Genomic DNA, 13,447 nt, shown 5'->3' on the forward strand with positions numbered 1-13,447 from the left:
AACATGAATGCGAAAAACAAACATGCAACATGATCCTCATGGATTTCATTCCTTTCACAGAAACTAATGAAGACAACACCATGACTAAGCAAAGCTGCTCCACCTTCACCATCATATGTGTTACATGAAAAGTCACCAAGGAGATCCTCCAACACTTGAAAACCACATCGGTGAGATAGAAATGTCAGAGGATTAACTGTAATGTAGGTCATGCAAGATATTGAGAGATTCAAAATAGACTTTGAGGACTCATCTTGTCATCTAACCCTCCTTCTAGCACTTGAAATGTTAATGGTGTTGTACCTGCCAACATGTCACGGGATCTCCCCAGTAAGAAGTCTCAACTAGACCTTAGACCCTTTGTAGTGTGAGTCCCAATAGTAGGTAGTAAAGTAATGCCTAGACTGCGATAGTGCACAGAGGTAGGTTTGATATCTTTGTCAAAACCAAGTGTGTGACCTTGCAGTGAATCAAGTGAGATGCATGGGGGTTCTAACACATGAAGTGGGAAAAGTAAGTTTTTCCCTAAGAAGCCTGTAACAATACGCAGCCTGAACAAAACACACAAGATGAATGACATCACAAGATGGAAAGAAGAATAGTCCACAATCCAAAGTGACAGGTTAAACAAACAATACAATTTGAACAAGATTCATAAGTCATATACAAAATAGTTCACACATGAATGTGTATGTTAAATAACATACATTTCTAATGAAACCAGAAAAGTCCAGCTATAATAACAAGATATGCATGAAAACGTGTTGGCTATGTTATATATATATATATATATATATATATATATATAGATATATATATATATATATATTTCCATCCATACATAAACCATTGATAGCCACTAGCCCCAATAGTGGAACATAATAGTAAACACTGCATGCTCCTCCAAAGAGATGTACCCTCTCTGCACCATCGTGAAGCAAATGCTCATCACAGTACTCACCAAGCATTCTCTAAGCAATGCCTAGCCAAAATATTGGCTCCCAAAATCCTGTACTATGAGTTATGAGGTTATATATATATAGCAGGGTGGTGTGACCCTTGACATTCCCCTTTGACTCTTAGACTACACTCAAGACTCTTCATATTACATAGTGAGTGTTCACATTCCACTAATGAGACTTGGAGTTTCACTTACATTTACAATAATACAATTTCCACATATACTGATGTGGGATAAAATAAGCTTGCGTCAGCATGAGAAGATAAATGACATCACTTGGGGTCTTCAGGAAATACCAAATCGGTAACCTCTTCATGGTGATCTTCGGTGATGGGTGAACTTCGGTGATGGGCGGAAGCCTGATGGAGAAATGTTTTGTGAAGGCAGAAGGCCCACAGGTCATGAACTTCTTTTCTCGAAGAAAAAAATATGACGGTATCTAAGGAATAAGCATTGGCTAACTCTATGCTAGTAGTTGCGATAAGACAGAGGATGCAAGCGTTATCCGGAATGATTGGGTGTAAAGCGTCTGTAGGTGGATTTTTATGTCCACTGTCAAATCCTAGGGCTCAATCCCAGAAAAATGGTGGAAAATACCAAGCCAGATTATGGTAGGGGCAGAGGGAATTTCTAGTGGAGTGGTGAAATGCATTGAGATCGGAAAGAACACCAACGATGAAAGCACTCTGTTGGGCTGACACTGACACTTAGAGATGAAAGCTAGGGGAGAAAATGGGACTAGGTACCCCAAGCTTGGTAATGCTCTATTATGTCCTAGTACTGTTTGATGGCATCTTTGTCAAAGCAGACCCTTGCCTCTATGGCTTCTGGGTATATGTTTCCAAAACCTTTATCCAACTCATCCTTAAGCATGCGCAATATTATCCTAAGTGTGGTTGGACCACTGATGTACCTTTGCATGTTCTCTGTGTTAAGATGCAAGTCATCGCCAATGGCTATGCACATCAACTGTTCTATGTACTTGTAGACATCCATCCTAAATTGCTTCTTCCTCATGGCCTTGGTGAGGGTTCTGATGGAAGGGATCTTGTGGGTTCACACTATGACATCCAAACTCTTGAACAACTATGCATAGGAAATCTCAATTCTAGTGATGAGTGGAGGGATCTCCTCGTAATTTTCAATTTTCATCCGAATATGTGCTTTGTCTAGCTCAGCCGGTGGCTTCATCTTCTTGTGCGAGTAAAGTAGGGCTCCCTTGTACTTCATTTTCCATTCTTTCATGTGTGAAATAGCATTGTGAATGTCTTTGAGATTTTTGGTTGTTTGCACGTACTATTGCTAAAACCATATAAATGGACAAATGCTTTGTGGATGGTGACAAATCTTGTATACACTCTCTGCATGCTGGCCTCCAAAGTTGATACCTCCACCACTACTTCTTTATTCGTCTCTGTCATGGAGGATCTTGTGGACTTCTTTGCTCTATGTCTAGCGTCTTGCAGGTCCTTCGCCATTCGATCATTCTCTCTTATCAATAACTTCATTGTCGAACTTGTGGCTCATGCATAAGACTTAGAAGCCTCAGCCATGGTAATTGGATGTCTTCTAACTTCTGATATAATCACCCTTTCCTCTATGTGCATAGGTGCTGTATGATAATCTAGGAGCTTCTTTCTTTATAGTCGTACAATCCTCTATTTTGTCTTCTAAAATGCTAGATTTTACACATCTATCTTCAGATCATATTCAAGGATAAATACTTCTCCTTTCTTGCTTGAGACTGACTATAGTTTTGGAGGCGACGAAGACTGGTATAACCTCAAATTTCCTTGGCATGTGATTGATGTCTTCATCGTCTAGGTCTTGTTATGTATCCATGTCTGTTACCTCAACCAACTGCTCAACCTGATGAGAAGGTTCCTGAACATGCACCTACTCACCTTTTTCATCATCTGTTGGCTACCCTACTACTTCAACTTGTATCTGCACATTTTACTCTGTTAGTATGCCTTTTCCTTCTTCATGTTCCTATTTCTACCTTTCTTCATTCTGTCTCATCCTAATTTCTTGTTCTTCTTTCAACTTCTTCTCTATCTCCCACAATCTCCTTACTGTCTCTTCCAATCTTTGCTTCTTCCTCTCTCTCTACACTACTCCCCTGGTGCCTCTTTGCATCCACCTCCAAAGCTACTCTTTAGACAAGTGGATCTTCCTTAAAATTGTAGTTTTTCTCGGCCTCGACACTCTCAGAAATATTTCTCATGTCTTTTTCTTCCACCGGTTTGTTGCTCAAAGTTGTTTTTGTTGTTGCTTGTTGTGGTGATGTTTCCTACAGTGTTGCTTTCCATTCTACAACCATGTTGACCAGTCCAATGATCCTACATGAGTTGTAGCAATACCTCCAAGGATCTTCCTCTCGCCAATGACATGCACATTTACGTAGTGATTCTTGCATATGAAGTGAGGATCATACAAATTGAGAATCTTGGTGTCTAACCTGGCCTTCTTCAAGTCCTCAACCTTGACATATACATATTTCAAGATACGTATCTCGTACAACCCAATCCACAAAGGAAGAGTGGGCCATGGCGCCTTCTTCATCCTATGCAGTCCTCCTGACAACCCTGTGTAGATGTGGTATCCAACCTCTTGCATGACCACCTTGTCTATGGCAAACCTCGGTGCCTCATGAAGATGCTTCTCCGCACCAAACATCCTGATGAAGGTGCCACTAGGTGAGGCATAAAAATTTTCAATGTTAAGCAAAGGAGGCATTGCTTCCTGGGACATGCAAGGTGGATATTGTTCAAATATCATCCTATATAGTGGGGAAATGAAGTGGTCAGATAGCCTCACTATGACTCTTTGGTAGCTCCACTCATAAGGAAACTTGTAATAAACATTCACGACTTCCTTTGATGGTGTCAATGTCGAACCCATTCCACGAAATTATTGTTGGGCACTAATTTCATTAGGAAGGTATGCGAACATATAGAATCTTGATTTTCCATCTTTAGGTATATTCCAGGCATTTGACAGATGCACTTTTAGCTAAAGATCCAACATGTTCAACCAGTTGAAAGGCCTTCCTTCATTTTCGAACTGATCTAACATAACAACCCAATTCTACGATAAGGTCTCTGGGCTCTCTTGGCCATACAAATGACATGCAAAGATGACCGGGATTTGGTAAGCCTTCTTCAGTGACCTCATCCTATAGACCTCGTTGGGTGTTGCGCTGAACTTCGATAGCTCTTTTACCCAACGCTTCAAGATATCTCTTGAGTTCACATAGTTGTTGGGAGTGAAGAACAATGCATCCATGTAGTTCACCAAATGTGGCAAGTGATACATGTGATGGTAGTTTTCTATCCTGAAGGTGGAAAGATGTGTTACACTGGTGCTACTCAGTATCATCGTCTCGAGATCAGTATGTGAGACAACACATTGAATCATATATGTGCATAGGAAAGCGAGGTACTTGCATGCAACTATACACAAGCCTGACATGTTGACATAAACTATATGATATTCCAAATATTCCTTGAAAGTGCATACGAATATGTCCTTTATTTCTTGCCATGTGATTTGCATGTCCTTCTCTATGAATAGTTGTGCGTCTCCATAGATGTGCAAGTTTATTGTGTTATGAAACCAGCTCAAGAAAAGATAGAAAAGATAGATCAACGCCTTAGAATTTAGCCTCTTCGAGGGGGCAACCTCCTTTACATTACATAAATGAACAATTCTTGGATGATTCAAATGACAAAACCTCCTTTCTATATATAGGAGTCTAAGGAGTCACAATATAACCCAGCCGACCTAACAATAATAATATAAAGCCACAAAAATAACAATAGAGGGATTCTATGGGGCACAGTGATAACAATATGGGCATAATAGGGGCACAACAATATTAATAATTGATGCAATTACAATAGTAATGGGGTAATTACTAGTATTATAGGTACCCAACATGCCCCTCTCCTTCAAAAAAGTGTTTTCCTCAACACTTGAGTAGTTCTGGATGCTTCTGTATAAAATTATCATCCTCCCGTGTGGAATCTTTAGCAGATAAGTTCTTCCACTTGATAAGATACTGTGAAATTGATCGATTTCGTAGCTGTCGAGTTCTTATTTCTGTGACTACTTCCGGTTCCAATATAATTTTTCCTTCCTCGTCAAGTTCTAGCAATATTGTTTGAACTGGGAGCTTGTCGCCTATAACCTTCTTTAAACATGAAACATGGAAAACTGGGTGCAATCGAGAAGCTGCAGGAAGCTCCAATTTTTATGCGATAGTACCAATCTTTTGCAACACATTGTGCGGACCATAATACTTTGGTGATAATTTATTATCCTTCTTAGCTTGCTTGAGGGACATTTGCTTATATGGTTGTAGCCGTAGGAATACCAATCACCTACATCAAAACTTATTTCGCTGCGATGTTGATATGCCTGTTGTTTCATTCTATTCTATGCCAACACGAGGTTATCCTTTAAGAGTTGAAGGACTTGTTGTTGATGTTTGATGTGATGTTCGACTACTTGAACCTTAGAATTTTCTCTTAAATATGATGTGATGGATGGTGGCTGATATCCATAAATTGCCATAAATGGGGTCATTTTTGTTGCTGTATGGAAGGAAGTGTTATACCACCATTCAGCCAAAGGCAACCATTTGACCCATTGTGTCTGTTTATCAGATACAAAGAAATGAAGATATCCTTCCAAACATTTGTTTACTATTTCAGTTTGCCCATCAGATTGAGGATGATAAGATGAGCTATGAGCTAACTGAGTACCAAGACAAGAAAATAATTCTGTCCAAAAATTTCCAGTGAAAATGGGATCTCTGTCACTTACAATAATCTTTGGGTTTTCATGTAGCTTTTGAATTGTTTCCATAAATGTAGTAGAAACCGTACTGGCTTTAAATGGATGTGATAATGCACAAAAGTGTGCATACTTGGTAAGTCTGTCAACTACCACCATGATGACACTCTTTCCCTCAGACTTGGGTAAACCTGTGATAAAATCCATTGAAACCTCCTCCCAACGTTGGCTTGGAATGGATAAAGGTTGTAATAGACCCGGTGTCTTAATTGTTTCAACTTTATTTTGTTGGCAAACCAAACATTCCGCCACAAATTTTTGAATATCCGATTTAAGCCCATCCCAAAAAAATTCCTTCTTAACCCTGTGGTAAGTTTTTAAAAATCCTGAGTTCCCTCCTAAGGGAGAAGTGTGCAATTCCATAATAATATTTTGTTTTAGTTGGGAATTCTTACAGAGGTATAAGCGATCTTTGTACCATAAAGAATCATTTTGCCAGCTAAAGGTATCAGACGTACTGGAATCTTGTTGTAACTTTCGAATAAGTGCCCATACTTCTTCATCATTCTTCCATTCCTCCCTTGCTTCATTTATCCAATCTGGTTGGATAATAGAAATGGCGCACAAAAATGCTTCCACATCCTCATCCTTTCTTGAGAGTGCATCTGCCACCACATTTTTCTTCCCTTTTTTGTAGATGATTTCAAAGTCATAACCCAACATCTTTGTGACCCACTTTTGTTGCTCTTCAGAGGATAATTTTTTTTCTAAAAAGTATTTAATGCTATCATGATCCGTTTTTACCTTGAAGCGTCTTCCCATTAGGCAGGGTCGCCATTTCTTAAGTGCATGGAGTATTGCCAACATTTCCTTCTCATAAATAGCTTTTTGTAAAAACTTTCCCTTGATTGGACGACTTTCAAAAGCAATGGGTCTTTCATCTTGCATTAAAATAGCACCAATTCCATTTCCTGAAGCATCGCATTCCACAATAAAGGTTTTTGTGAAGTCCAGTGTAGCTAAGACCAGTGCTTGGCACATTGCCTCTTTAAGATGTTCTAAGGCCTTTGTTGCTTCTGGAGTCCATGAAAATGCATCTTTCTTCAATAATGTTGTTAGAGGTGCTGCTATTCTCCCATAATCCTTAACAAACTTGCGATAATACCCTGTCAACCCGAGAAATCCTCGCAGATGCTTTATGGATGTGGGAATTTTCCATTCCTTAATGGCTTTAATTTTGCTAGGGTCTACCTTAACTCCTTCATGAGATACAATATGACCCAGATATTCCACCTCTTGTACTCTAAAGAAACATTTGGATCTTTTTGCATATAATTGTTTCTCCTCCAATAGTTGTAGCACCTTGTCAACATGTTCAACATGATCCTTCCAAGACCTGCTGTAGATTAGAATATCATCAAAAAATACTAACACAAATTTTCTAAGGAATGGTTTGAAAGTGGAATTCATCAAACCTTGAAATGTTGAAGGTGAATTGGTAAGGCCAAAAGGCATGACCAAAAATTCCAAATGACCCTAGTGAGTTCCAAATGTTGTTTCCAGAATGTCTTCAGTCTTCATTCTGATTTGATGATATCCTGAACGAAGATCCAACTTGGTGAAGTAAATTGATCCATGCAATTCATCCAATAATTCATCAATGACGGCAATGGGAAACTTATCTTTAATAGTTAGCTTGTTGAGCTCCCTATAATCCAGACACATGCGCCATGATCTATCCTTCTTGTGCACTAATACTACTACAGCAGAGAAAGAACTTTGACTCGCTTGAATTATACCAACCTCTAGCATTTCTGCAACCATACATTCAATTTCACTCTTTTGGGCATAGGGATATCTGTACGGCCTGATGTTTGGAGGAACACTTCCTGGAATCAAATGAATAGCATGATCATGATCACCAATAGGTGGGAGACCTTTGGGAGTCTCAAATACCTTGGAATGATTGTCCAAGACTTTTTGGAGATCTAGAGAAATAGATGATTGCAATGTGGAAACATCTAGCGAACATAATTGTGCAATTACACCCCTTTGTTCCTTTTTTAGAAGCTTTGTCATACCATTAGAGCTAATTATCTTTCCCAGTTTCCCTGCAATACCCCATAATTCAACTTCCTTTCCTTCCATGGAAAATTTCATGAAAAGTTCTTTGAAAATTGAAAGCTATTGTACCCAAGGATTGTAGCCATTGTACTCCTAGTACAACATCAACACCTCCCATTGGAATGGAAAGCATTGTGCTAGTCAATACATATTCTCCCATAGATAACTTGATATTATGGCACTTTCTAGAGCAATTTATTGTTCCTCCATTTGCAACCATCACTTGACACTCTTGTGCTGGGTATAAGAAGCAATTCAATTCTTTTGCTACCTTACAATGAATAAAATTGTGAGTACTTCCTGAATTGTTGTGGTTTCAACCTTATAGGTTGTGGAAGACTAGGATCAACCACACTTCCATCTTTAGTTGTGAGTGGTATGCTTCCTGGTTGCCATAATTTTTCTTTCCATTTTTCTTGCTAACCTGAATGCCTTCTCTAATGAATCAGGTTCCCAAAGGCGAACATCATGTTGGATATTATCCTTTAAAGTCCCTATGAACACATCAATCCTATGCTCCTCTGGAATATCTTTTACCCTTATGTTCAATTTTTGGAACTCCTCAATGTGCTCCATTATTGAACCCTTTTGTTTGAGACTTATCAATTGGCTAAAAAAAGTGTTGCTTTTTGTATCCTCATAATGTGCTATCAATTCTTCCGTAAAAATTGCCAAAGTGATAATTTGTTTACGAGAGCAAAGCCATTGATACCATACAAACTGATTTGGTTCCAAATATAAAGTTGCAATACGTACCTTTTGTGTGTTTTGCACATTCTTGAGATCGAAAAATTGCTCCATTTGTAATATCCATGTTGCGGGATCCTTGCCATCAAACTTCCTCATATCGATTTTTGGAATATGGTGGGTTTTCGATCCTACATTAGAGTCTAAGAAATCATGATTAACATTTCTTTTGTTTGCATCATGAGTTTCCTTTACTACCTTTTCACCATTGGTAAGTATTTCTTGTAGAAAATTTGTCAAATCTTTCTTCAAATCTGCCATGCCTGTCTTCAAATTTGTGTTCAAATCTATCTTCAAGTTGTCCATCTTAGCTTCCATGCCATTCATGTTTGCTTCCACGCCATTTATCTTAGCTTCTCTTAGATTTTGTGACAGTGACATTTGTTGCACTTTTTCTTGTAATTTTGATATATCATGTAGCATTTCTTCCTCTTCTTCATGAGTCATGCTAGAGCTTTTAGGTTCCTTACTAGGTGTTTGCATTTTCTTTCCTCGGGGCATTAGTTACCGATAATAATGCTCTACTATGCCCTTTGAATTCCTTCAAAATAAATTTTCAAACCAAGCTTAAGAAAAAATTTAAGAAAATCTACACACCTTTTTTCACTTTGTAGGAGCTCGATATTGCCTCTGATGTATCTATGTACTTTCCAATCATCTAGTGCTGAATTTGTGATCTATAGTAGCCCTCCATGTCCTCTTTCCAATTCCACAAGTCTAACCCAAATTGGATTCTCCAAGGAAGAGTTATGTGAAATCTCCCACAGTGACTTGATTATAGACTAGTTCAGTAGAGTGAATTTATACAATGTTCCACGAGTCACTGTTTCAACCTTTGGATCTGAAAAATGCATACAAGAAACTACAGTCCGTTATCTTTCTGTACCTTCTTACGAAATTTCAATCCGATCTGCAGAGAGAAGGTCATGATGATTTTCCCCAGGTCACATGTTTGGAATGTAATTCAGGAGTCTGCAAAAAGATCAACTTCCTCAGATCATATCTCCGCAATTGTAGCGGAAAAACCTATGAAATTCGGACCCAAGGTTCAACGCAATTTCTTCTAAAATGGTTTTTTTTTTCAACTTTTGAAACGTTGCAGAAAAAAAGTTATAGCAAAAATTCCACGATGACCTGTTTGGAGCAGCGAAACACTAGAATCCAAAGCTTTGATACCAAATGTTATGAAACCAGCTCAAGAAAAGATAGAAAAGATAGATCAACGCCTTAGAATTTAGCCTCTTCGAGGGGGCAACCTCCTTTACATTACATAAATGAACAATTCTTGGATGATTCAAATGACAAAACCTCCTTTCTATATATAGGAGTCTAAGGAGTCACAATATAACCCATCCGACCTAACAATAAGAATATAACGCCACAAAAATAACAATAGAGGGATTCTATGGGGCACAATAATAACAATATGGGTATAATAGGGGCACAACAATACTAATAAGGGATGAAACTACAATAGTAATGTGGTAATTACTAGTATTATAGGGACCCAACATATTGGCACTTGTTTAACCACATCTCTAATGCTTCTTTCCACAATGTCCTTTGATCCAGATCTCTTGGAAAGCATGATGCCTGTATTGCTGAGAGACTGCTCAGAAATTGACATACTTGGAGACAAAGCAGACACTCATGACATGTAAAGGTCCATTGAAAAACACAATGCACTTCACAGATCGATCATGCAACAAATCGGGTGACTACTCGGCAAGATTGCAAAGTAGTGACTCTCACAACTGGGAGACTATCAGTTGAAACTACACATTTCATAGTCTCAGCCATTATTGGATCCTTATGCTAACTCAAAATGCATAGAGCACAATCCATCTTGGTTGAATATCGATTGGAACTATGTAATGCGCAGTTCACTCTAACTTGACTGCTAGCTGGGATTGCAGATTGCGCAATCCCAAGGGGAAATACTGGGCACTAACTCCTAGAACAATGAAAAGGACATATGGAGGGAAGTGACAGGCAGTCTCTGTGCAATTCCTAGGGCCAGGATAGAGCCTCAAGTTCATGAATGCGCAGAGCATGTTGGTGAAAGAAAGATCTAAGCCAAGGAAGCCCATATCTGCCCAAGAGCAACTTCAAAATGAGTAGATCTAAAAGAGAAAGCAAAGGATGGTGTAGACAAGAGTGAATTATCATGCATGAAATCAAAACCAATGCAAAAATCAGTCAAATGGATGAACAATGAAGTTGGTGGAGAGGGTCACCCCAACAACAACTGTTAGTGTAAAAACAATGTCATGCATGCGACACTTAAGTAAGACAATGAAAAGCTTGAAACAACACTTCTAAAACTTAAAACAATCTAAAACACCTGTTGTAATTCAATAAAACATGCAAAACAAAACTCAAATAAAGCAATAGAAAAAGTAGCAAAAGACTTGAAAAGTGAAACTTACCTACAAAATCTACACTGACTATACCAAAGGATCCTAGACGCCTTGGGAATACCACAACTCCAAGATTGAATGTGTAGAATGAGCTCTAGGGTTTCGTTTAAATAAATTTGGTAGATTTAGGGTTTGGGACACACATGCCACAAATCTAGGAAAAAGCGAATCTTGGCAGCAAGTTTCTAAGATCATCTTGAGTGTAACTCCTAGTGCTAAAAATAGATCCCTATTTTTAGGGATGCTTTTGAATTTTTTTCTTTTTTGGCAAAGGCCACCATTTATGCAAGGAAGAATTGCATAGTTCTAGAGGCAACCGGGCAACTTGCCGACACATGCATCAGACAACATTCATGAGGAATGCTTTTGTGCAATTCCTAGCCTGAGTGGCTCTAGATACCTCTCATGCTCTGTGCAATTTCCCAGTTGAAGACAAGCTACCAACTAGGTTTGCGCAATTCCTGAGCTGAAGCCCAATGTCTAAATTTTGTGCACAATTTCTCTGAGCAAGGCTTTCTGCCAAACTGCTCTGCTCAATTTTGGAGAGCAGTGCTAATTGTTGGGCTACTCTATGGAATTCTTGAGAGTAAGGCTAATCTCCCTGTAGGATTGTAGAATTTTCTAAGATAGTGCAAGAACCATATGTAAACCAAGTCATGGGGTTAGCTTGTGGTTGGAAAAAAAGACAGGTTAGCAAACACAAGCTATCAAGCCAAAGATAAACTAAACTAAAAACACAAGTACCTGAGCAGTGCAAGACATGTTGTTAAGATTTTGAGGAGGTAGGCTCATAATCAAAGCAAAGGAAAAATTTAGGGGGTTGGTTATAGTCTTTACAACATAGTTATATTTTGATGAATAATGCAATTGTATTGATTATTAAAAGAAGCATGTCATATTGTTTTCTTTTACATTTCATGAATGCACATGAATTGATGATGAAACATGACTAACATAAATTTATTATTGGTTTGATTAATACTCAATCTAATAATGATATCAAAGGTTTCTTACAGTAGTAGTTGCAAGAAAAGACCACGAAATATGAAAATTTGAATTATAGTTACCATTATGGTAGGAAATAAGTTAGTGATCTATGAAAATTGAAGGAATTTTAGCTACGGGATAATCCACTGATGGGAAGAGCCAAGCCCCAAAGACATAATTCTTAAGGGTTTGTGGGTAAATGGTGTCATGTCGATTGCAATAGCTTATATCTAGTTATGTTATTTTTCAAATGAGATTATTTGTAATATTTAATGAAAATGTCTAAGGGATGAACTCTCTTACAACCATTGAGTGGGTGGTGAACATCTTCATGAGAGTTTAATAATAAAAAAAGGTTTGTTGGTTTTAACCCTATGACGTTTCCAAGGTATATCAATGTCTAATTACGTGATTTCTTATTGTGTCATTTTTATGATGGTGATTCCTTCCCTGATGTTACATTTATATTATTGAGAATGTGATTAACTTATTGAATTAAAATAATCATGCAATTGATGCAAGGTTACATCAGGAAATTTAAGTGAATATGCTACAACAATGGCAATCAATAGTTCTGTAACTTACTATTATGTTACCAAAGATTATTCTATGTAATGATGATGGTTTCTCTAGTATTGATTGAAGGAATATGGAAAGTAATTCAGAAAGTTACATGTTGGTAAATGTTTTAAAAAAATTATAACTCCAAGAATTTGCATGCGAGGTTACCGGGTCATGTTACACTACAAATGACAAAGACTAGTTGAGCTACACCAAGGTGGTCAGTGAAAGAATTCCATGGAGGGAGATTAACACAAAAGTTGGAGATATAGACCACAAGGCAAGGTGCTGAGCAATGGAAAGAAGATGATATCATAGCAGAGGGAGGGCCAGATTTATAAGAAAGAAAGTGCAATCCATTTCACACACAGGAATGAGAACTTCCTAGGAGAGCAACTATGTCATAAAGCATCTATAATGCATGGTCTTGGGATCAAAGTTGGTGTGTACTTATTTTCCTAAGTGAGATGTTAATATCAAACAATACATTAATTCCCTTAAGGGGCATGCTACCATGTCCCTTGGCCACTTGCTTAGGAGGGGCGGTGGTAGCGCATTCCTCCTCTTCTCATAAAAACATCCAATCTAGAATATCTTTTGAGTTAAAAATAATACTAACATAACTTTGTATTTTTCTTTTAAAATATATTTAAGTAAAACTAAAAGATGACCTTTTCATATATTGTAATTAAATGACTAGACATCAAAACACTTATTTCATCATACATCTCAAATCATAAAAATTAACTAAATTATGACTTTGTTTTAAATTATTATTATCATATATAAAAGGAATTAACATATGAATTGAACATATACTTAAAAAAAAAAAAACATGTAACAATAC

This window comes from Pinus tabuliformis, chromosome 8 (genome assembly GCF_031772625.1).
Source record: "Pinus tabuliformis cultivar Carrire ecotype Pingquan chromosome 8, CPIR1, whole genome shotgun sequence".
NCBI classification, from domain to species: domain Eukaryota; kingdom Viridiplantae; phylum Streptophyta; class Pinopsida; order Pinales; family Pinaceae; genus Pinus; species Pinus tabuliformis.